Source organism: Equus asinus, chromosome 2, assembly GCF_041296235.1.
Source record: "Equus asinus isolate D_3611 breed Donkey chromosome 2, EquAss-T2T_v2, whole genome shotgun sequence".
Lineage (NCBI taxonomy): Eukaryota > Metazoa > Chordata > Mammalia > Perissodactyla > Equidae > Equus > Equus asinus.
This window is the reverse complement of record NC_091791.1, coordinates 50,984,670-50,993,103: the sequence shown is the minus strand read 5'-3', so window position 1 is coordinate 50,993,103 and position 8,434 is coordinate 50,984,670.

The following is an 8,434-nucleotide window of genomic DNA, read 5'->3' as shown; positions in this document are numbered from 1 at the left end:
ACAGAATTTTTAATAAAGGATGTTGGGACAACTGGATAGCCATTTGAAAAGAAAAAATAAAATGCATCCATAATTCCATGTCATTTTTAACTTTATAGATCTCAGTGTAAAATAAAACAAATATAACCACAGAAGTAATACAAATCTGTGGGTGAATTTCTTGAGAGTGGGACATTTATGACTCTGATTTAAATAAAAAATAAAAGAAACTGATAGTCTCAACAATATAAAATCAAAAATTTATTTATGAGGATCCTGAGGTCTGGAGAATGTGACTTATCCCAGGCCACCGAGTTAGTGTAAGCTGCTAACTCTCAGGCCAGTGTCTTTGACCTCACTCTCAGGTGTTTCTGTATTCTGTCCACCATAACTCCCTCTTACTGCTGATAACCCTCCTGTTCTCTACTTGAGTCCCTCTGCAAACTGTCTCTCAGATCTCCCAAGCCCTCTTGACACTATGTGCCCAGAGCCAAGCTGTTAGGTTCCAGGATCCTTTGAATGAAACGTGCATCTCATGTCCACTTTACCAGTTGCTTAAAGTTTAACCTGGGATGGGCTTCTGCAGTCATCCAAAGTTCACCAGTGTAATCTGCAGGGATAGGTAACAGATGAGCCCTGAGGCTGGCAGACGTGGGCTCTGTGTCTGTGTCTTTGTTCTCTGGAGAGGCAGGAGGCCAGCTGGATGCAGTTTTTCTCCAGTAAACCCCGTATTTCTCCAGTAACCCCTGTTGAGAGGACACCTCACTGGGAGAGATAACAATGACATAGAAAACCTATTCCCCCCCACTCCAAGGTCTTGGCAGCAAATTTAGAAATTAGAAGGATGGAAGAGACCTTAGAGGTCATGTAAACCATGCATTAGTCTTTCAGGAGGCATCAGTGTGAACCCAGTAGGAGATCCCAGGTAATCAATGCCAGTGTATACGGCACAGAACATGCTGGAATTCAGAGAAGGGCGGGATCAGAGGCAGAACGACTGAGGCTCCACGTTGCTGAGACAGATGGCTAGTGAGTCTTATCCAGGTTCCATTCATGATTTATCCCCACTCCCAGCCCTAAGCCTTCTTCCTGTAGGCAGTACTTCCTGTGCACAGTAATATACCGTGCTGTTCTAACTCTCCTTGCTCACGGCAGCCCCTGTTGTCACTTTGGGTGAAGTCTCTGAAACAATTCAGACTCCCCCCTCGCCCCAGTCCAGGCAAACATGCCCTCAGGCACTGTGATATTTGGGGAGTCCGAGAGCATCATGTTTGGCATCCTGATTCTTGCATGATGAATTAAAACTGGAAGTGGAGATCCAGTCATTCAGTCAATTTCCTCAGGGCCCAGGGCAGAAATAGAGCCCACAGATCACAGCAATGAGGGTTTTGTTGTGAGTCCTCAGGCTACTACGTCAGAGGGCAATTGGTACAGTTGTCCCAAGTCTCATTTCTCCCGGCTCTGGGGACAAGGAGGGTTCACAGCCACCAGGAAGGAGCACAGAAGCACCTGGGACTCCCCAAGCTGAGAAGCCCACCCTCATTGTCCACTCTACATTTTTACTTCCCAGAGAGAGAAGACAGTGAGGTTGGTTTGATACCACCAGCTACAGAGCACCTCTGTTGAGCAGAACCAAATTCCTTCACCCCAGGCCATCTGCCTTTTAGTTCATGACAGTCCCCAGCTCCAGCTACGATGGCCAGGACAACAACTGATTTCATTTCCATTACAAAGCATCCTATATGAATTATGGTAACCAAGGCAGGAAAACAAACAAAATGAATGTGTCCCCTTTTATCGAAAGTAGACTATATATGTCAGTGATGTTTCATGGACCCTCCTTCTCTCTTCCCACTACAGCCACCTTGGTTCTTTTGCCCTTTCTATCTTCTTTTGCCTGTCTCTGAGTTTGTTCTTTTAGGTCAGGCTGAGCAGAAATTCCCTCTGCCCTCTGGAGAAACCCAGTACACAAGGCCCGACTCTGAGCAGCAAGCTTTGCAGCAGGGATCCAAGGTGTAGAGGAGAATTCAGGAGAAAGCATGAAAGAGAAGGGCAGGCTTAGCAAAACTCCAGAATAGTCCAGCCACAGCCCAATGGCACTGGGTGATTGGGTGATGGTTATAATGAACACATGGTTCAGAGCTACTTAACTTAGGCAGTTGTCACTCTCCTGCTTAGCCGCTTTCTTGGGATTGTGGTATGTGCACCACTGGCTTTCTAAACCCGCTCTGCTGCAGGCAGAAAGAAGGTACAGTCACATCCCTCGGATTCACTGCTTCCCTCCTTAGGACATCACCCCCACCGGGAAGCAAATTTCATGGCTCTGACTCTTCTGGAAGGGTTATTAAAAGTTATGCTCTCTCCCAGGCACCCCTATGTTCATTGCAGCATTATTCACAATAGCAAGACGTGGAAGCAACCTAAGTGCCCATCAATTGATGATTGGATAAAGAAGATATGGTATACATATACAATGGAATACTACTCAGCCATAAAAAAGGATAAAATCGTCCCATTCACAACAACATGGATGGACCTTGAGTGTATTATGTTAAGCAAAATAAGCCAAATAGAGAAAGACAATCTCTGTATGACTCCACTCACACGTGGAAGATAAACACCAGGGGAAAGCTGGGGGGGGGGGCACAAAGGGTGAAGTGGTGCACCTACAAAATGACTGACAAATAATAATGCACAACTGAAATTTCACAAGGTTGTAAGCTATCATAACTTCAATAAAAAATAAAACAAAAAAAAAGTTATGCTCTCTAACTAACCTCCTTCTCAAAGCAGTGAAGCACGGTGACCGTCAAACATGCCTCATTGTTAGAATAACCCAGGGAAATTTTGAAAATTACAGATTTCCAGGCCCGACACCTTATCTACCAAATCAGAATCTCAGGAGGAAGGGGCAGCCTGGGATTCTGTGTATTTTTAAGGCTCTCCATGAAATTCTGATGATCAACCACTTTGAGGAATCAGCTAAACTTAAACTGAAATTGGAGTAGAATCTGGAGATTCTACAAGATACCTATTTGAACAAGTGATGTGCATGTGTGAAGGTTCCTCCTGAAAAGGTGAGTTAGCATTCGGATGCCTAGATTCAGGAAAACATTGTGCTGTGGGGTGAAGGAAGAAGTTAAGAGAGCACACAATCCCCCAGCCTGCCCTAAGAACTTTGGTCTGGTCCCCTATGGATAAGAGTACCACGAGCGGAAGCTAAGTGGCTGCTTTCAGAATGCATTCTGGTCACAAGCAGCAGGGACCCTGAATGACAACTAGAGATGGAAGACTTCTGCCCGTGGTATGCTGGAGCCGATGGGCACCAGTTTAGGAGAATCAATTGTCAAAATTTCAGGAATTTTGCAAATCAGTTGACTATAAGTTGCTGGCTGGCAATCAGGCATGGTGGGAGTATTTACACCAAGGAACTTGGAAAACACTACAAATCAGAGCCTTTCTTTTTATCTGGAGAGCCAGCTATTAACTATTTACCCACACACTACTGCCTTCTTCCCATTCTTTGAGAATACAGTGCGTCTGGTACAGAGACATTTGGCAATCAGCGGTATCATCATGGTGTGCACCAGAGCAGTGATGGGCATGAGGTGCCTTCCTCAAGCCGCTGGTAGGCAGGTGATATCAACAAGCAGAGTGATTCAAAAGAACATGGAAGGGCTGATCTGAGTATGTGTGAAACACCTGGGGACTCCCAGCAATAACTGGGAGACTTCTACGGGTAAAACAAGCCAATCAAATGCGAGCTTAGAGGCTAATGAGGCCTTCCTCGCACCCACAAGTGAGGGACTTCAAGGTTGCAGCAGACGATCCTCTAGGCTTGCTAGCAGCTTTCTATGGGACCTCTCCTTAAATAATTCTGAAGACAGGAAGCTCACTGCTCTTGATGTTGGCCCATTCCATTCTTGGGCAGCTCTAGTTACCGGAAAGCTCTTTCTCAGATTAAAGAGATGTTTGCTTCTCTGTCATTTCTGCCAGCCATTTGCTCACTGGAATCTCCCAGAGCTGCTTCCAGCAGAAGCCATACAGGGATGTTCCACGGTTCCTATGGAGCAAGCACTGCCTCCTGCCAGTACAAGAGCAGCTTCATCACAGTCACCCCTGGAACTTGTCGCCTTGCCCATGACCCCATCCAGGAGGGTCTTTACCCAAGTTTGTTTGTCCTTTTGAATGTTCCACTTCCAAGGGCTGTGATAACAAAAGAGCACTTTCACCAAACCATGTTTCTCTCTCCCTGGCCATTTAGTGTGATCTCCATTATTCATGAACTGTTCCAATACTCTTCATACCAAAAGCTCTCTGGCCAGAGGCATAGAATTGATTTTGTGGAGTGGTTTGCATGCTATAAGATGCTCTCATTTATTTAGCTGAAAGCCTCCTACCCTGGGCTGGGCGTCAAGCTGGGCCAGGCAGTGCAGGCATAGGGTTTCTGGGTCTTGGAAATCATGGAACTCTGAGATGAGGCCAAGGGGGGGCCCAGAGCAAACAGAGGCTTCCTCCCTAAGGGGCTCCTGATGCCCTTTCCTGCACTGGGTAATGAAACTCCAAAGGCTATTGCCAAATTCTCTTCTGGCCAGTTCCCAGCTGTAGAAATATTCAAGCGATATTTGTAGAAATGGATTCCATTGAAGACGTTAAGCCTTCTGAATGGGCACGCCTCACTGGGCTCAATTTACTCTGAATAAAATGCCCGATGTGGTGGGAAAAGGATGGACCTTCCAATCAGACGCATTTGAGTTCAAACACCAGTCCTGCTGCTAAAGAAATGACCCCATCTCTCCCAACTTCTGTTTCCTCACTTATAAAATGGGCTAGTATGCAAATTAAGTGGTAAAAACCATGGGAGCACCCACAGCAGGGCTTGGCACAGATGAATGCCCCCAATAATGGTAGTGCCCTCTGATTACCAAGAGCTTCTTATCAACCCCTTGTGAGCACTAACAAGGGCTTTCTTCATTTACTCAGCAAAGTAAACTGCTGCTGAATCTCTTTGGCCCTTGTGTTAGGCAAAATAATGTCCCTCTGCCAAATATATCCACGTCTTAATTTCCTAAACTTATGAACGTTACTTTACATGGCAAAAGAAATTTTGCAGATATGATTAAGAATTGTAAAATGAGGAACCAGCCCTGGGGCCGAGTGGTTAAGTTCACACACCCCACTTCGGTGGCCCAGGGTTTCGCCGGTTCTAATCCTGGGCACGGACATGGCACCACTCATCAAGCCATGCTGCGGCGGCGTCCCACATGCCACAACTTGAAGGACCCACAACTAAAAATACACAACTATGTACCGGGGGTCTTTGGGAGAAAAAGGAAAAATAAAATCTTAAAAAAAAATTATAAAATGAGGAGGAGGTTAGTTTGGATTATCCAGGTGATCCCACTGTAATAACCAGGGTCTTTATAGGTGAAAGACAGAGGCAGGGAAGTGAGAGTCAGAGAGGAGAGATTATGACTGAAGCAGAGGTCCAAGTGCTGCAAGATAGATGGGCAGATGCTAGGCTGCTGGCCTTGAAGCTTGAGGAAGGGCTCATGAACCGAGGAATACAGGCAGCCTCTACAAAATGGAAAAGACAATGAAATGAATTCTCCCCTAGAGCCTCCAGAAGGAACTCAGCCCTGCTGACACCTCAATTTTAGCCAAATGACGCCCACTGCAGACTTCTGACCTCCAGAATTGTAACGTAGGGAATTCATGTTGTTTGAAACCACAAAACTGTGGTACTTTGTTAGGCAGCAATAGGAAACTAATACAGCCTTTACTCCCTCTCGCCCCTAGAAGACCTGCCAATCCCCTCCTCAAGTTTTGGGCCATTCCTGGAATCCCCCAGCTTGGTTCTGCCCCTATTGAATAGAAGAGCCACCCAGCCCTGTCTGGAAGAAGGAGAAGGGGAAGTTGAGTATGACTTGGGACAGAACCACCACAAAGTGTATTAATTCATTCTATTCTCACCATATATCTGTATATAGGTACTTTATGTCCCCCTTTTACAGATGGGACACCGAGGCACAGAGATGTTAAGCAATTTATCCAAGGTCCATACCACTAGCAATGGGCAGGACACAGCAGACTTGATCCAAGGAAGTCTTTCTCCAGAGTCCAAGCTTTAAACCACCAATCGACACAGCAAAAAGTCCCACACCCTGAGAGTGAGGTGCTGGAAAGGCCCCATCCAGTCCTCCCCTCCGGAGACTCACCCTTTAGGCATGATCTGAGCTTGGAAACAGCAACTTTTTCCCTCCCCGTGGAGGTTGGAGAGAAGATGGAAGCTAATCTATTAACCCCATTTCTGGAATGCAATTAGAGCCCAGAAAGCTTTCCAAAATACTTACAAAGGACTATTCCAGATAGTGTGCTCCCTCGCGTGCAAATCTTTCCCCTCCCACACTAGGCTCTGGTTTTTGCTGAGTCCCAGAAAGAGGCTCCAGTCAACTCCCAACTGGCCAGACCACTGTAGGGACTCCATGTGACAGGGTGCCTGCCACCTTCTTAGACATTGCAGGGTGGCCCTGACACAGGCAACAGGCAAGAGGAGAATGTAATAATGTGATTGACAGGTTATTAGAAGAGTTAATATTGGAAATGTGCTCAGAACGTTGCCCTGCCCATAGGAAGGCTGTGTAAGTATTCATTTAATTCGTTGAGTTCCTTTCCCTGGATTGAAGTGTGCCAGCAGAAGAGTTTTGTATGGCAGTGCTTCTCAAATTTAAGTGTGCACACACATCACTGGTGATCTTGTGAAAATGAGGACTCGGATTCAGGTCTGAGATGGAGTCAAAGATTCTGTGTTTCTAACAAGGTGATGCAGATACCACTGGTCCATGGAGGATGTAAGGCACGGATAACATAGGCCAGGAAGTAGACCTCATTACGGAAGGGGCCCTGAGGGTTGAGTGTGTACCCTGACCACAGCTAGACGTCTGGCCTTTCCAACCCTTCTCTTTCTGGGCAAGTGGTTCTGGGCAGGAGTCATCCCTCAGCCTGGCCAGGATGGTGGCAATGGGCCATTTCCACTGATGGCCTGGCCATATCTCAAGCACGAACGAGGCTCTTAGCCAGGTCAAGGAAGTTGTTGACCAGTAGAAGCTTAAACCCTCCAAAGCCTCCCCATCCCCTACAAGATAAACAGCAAGCTCCTTGGGATTCACACCCATGTTGACAAGACTCAAAATCCTGATCTTCTGTCCACCACACCACATGGCTTCCCACGTACTACTGGCTGTAAGCAGATAGCCTCCCACTTGATCAAACAATTTCTCCCATCACTAGAGAATCCCAGCCGGCCTTGCATGCCCAGGCAATGAGGTAAACCACATTCCTCTCACCCACTCCCAGCTTTTTTGTCTCCTCCATCTCTGAAGCCATCACTTCTCAAGGTGTGGTCTGTGGCCCAGCAGCATCAGTATCACCTGGGAACTTGTTAGCAATGCAGACTCTCAGGACTCCCCCCAGACAGACTGAATCAGAAGCTGTGTTTTAATGAGACCCCCAGCAATTTGTGTGCACGTTAAAATCCGAGAAGCACTGTCCCGAGCCACGTCCAGTTCTGCGTTTGCCTCACCGTCCACACTAAGCCCCTGGCTCCCAGCAAGTCAGCATGACCTAGATACCAGGTATAAATTGAGCCTCCTTTCCCGCTCTCCTTGCCTACCTCTCCTTTCAGATGCCTCTGCCCATTCCTCATCTTCCTCTATCACAGCCAATTCTGCAACCCCACCCCCTCCTAAAGTTAGCCCCAGAATGTGCCAATAGCCTCACTAAGAATCTTTGCAATATTATTTTTCTTTCTAAATAAGAAATCATTTGCCCGAAGGTTTTAGACTGTGACTAGACAAGCTGCTCCACACAGGCACCTGGGTGTGTTATGTTTCCCTCTCTGGCTGCTGCCATTGCCTTTCCACCCAGAGAAGGAGCCTGCCATGGCGAAACAAGGGTGGAGGCCATCACTTGGGGACAGCTCTGTGTAGAGTTCTTGTCCTTGCGGCACCTTGGATTGTAATAGGGGAAACACAGCAAAATTAAAGCATCTGCTATTCCTTAGGAGGCACCAGCCAAGCTGACCCAGGTCATCGCGGGGTGGGTGGGGTTCTTTCAAGGAGCCACTTTTAGAAAGGAGCCTGCAGAGGGTTCCTTTAAGGCCTGAGGTCCTGAGGATAAATTTCTAACTTCACCTTGCAGTAATAAATGATCCCATCCTCCTTTTTACTCCCCACGAGAACAGCGTTTGCAACTCTTGATGAGGACTTCTGAGTTTGTATTTTATTTTTTAATCCACTCTATCACTTTCTCTCAGAACATGAAAATACATGCAGAAAATTTGTAAAATAAATATAGATGTTTCTATAAAAGAAAATAAAAACTAGTTCACCAAGGAGAGATGATCACAGATCATATGTGGGTCTGTTTCCTTCCTGCCTTGGTTCTGTACGTCTAA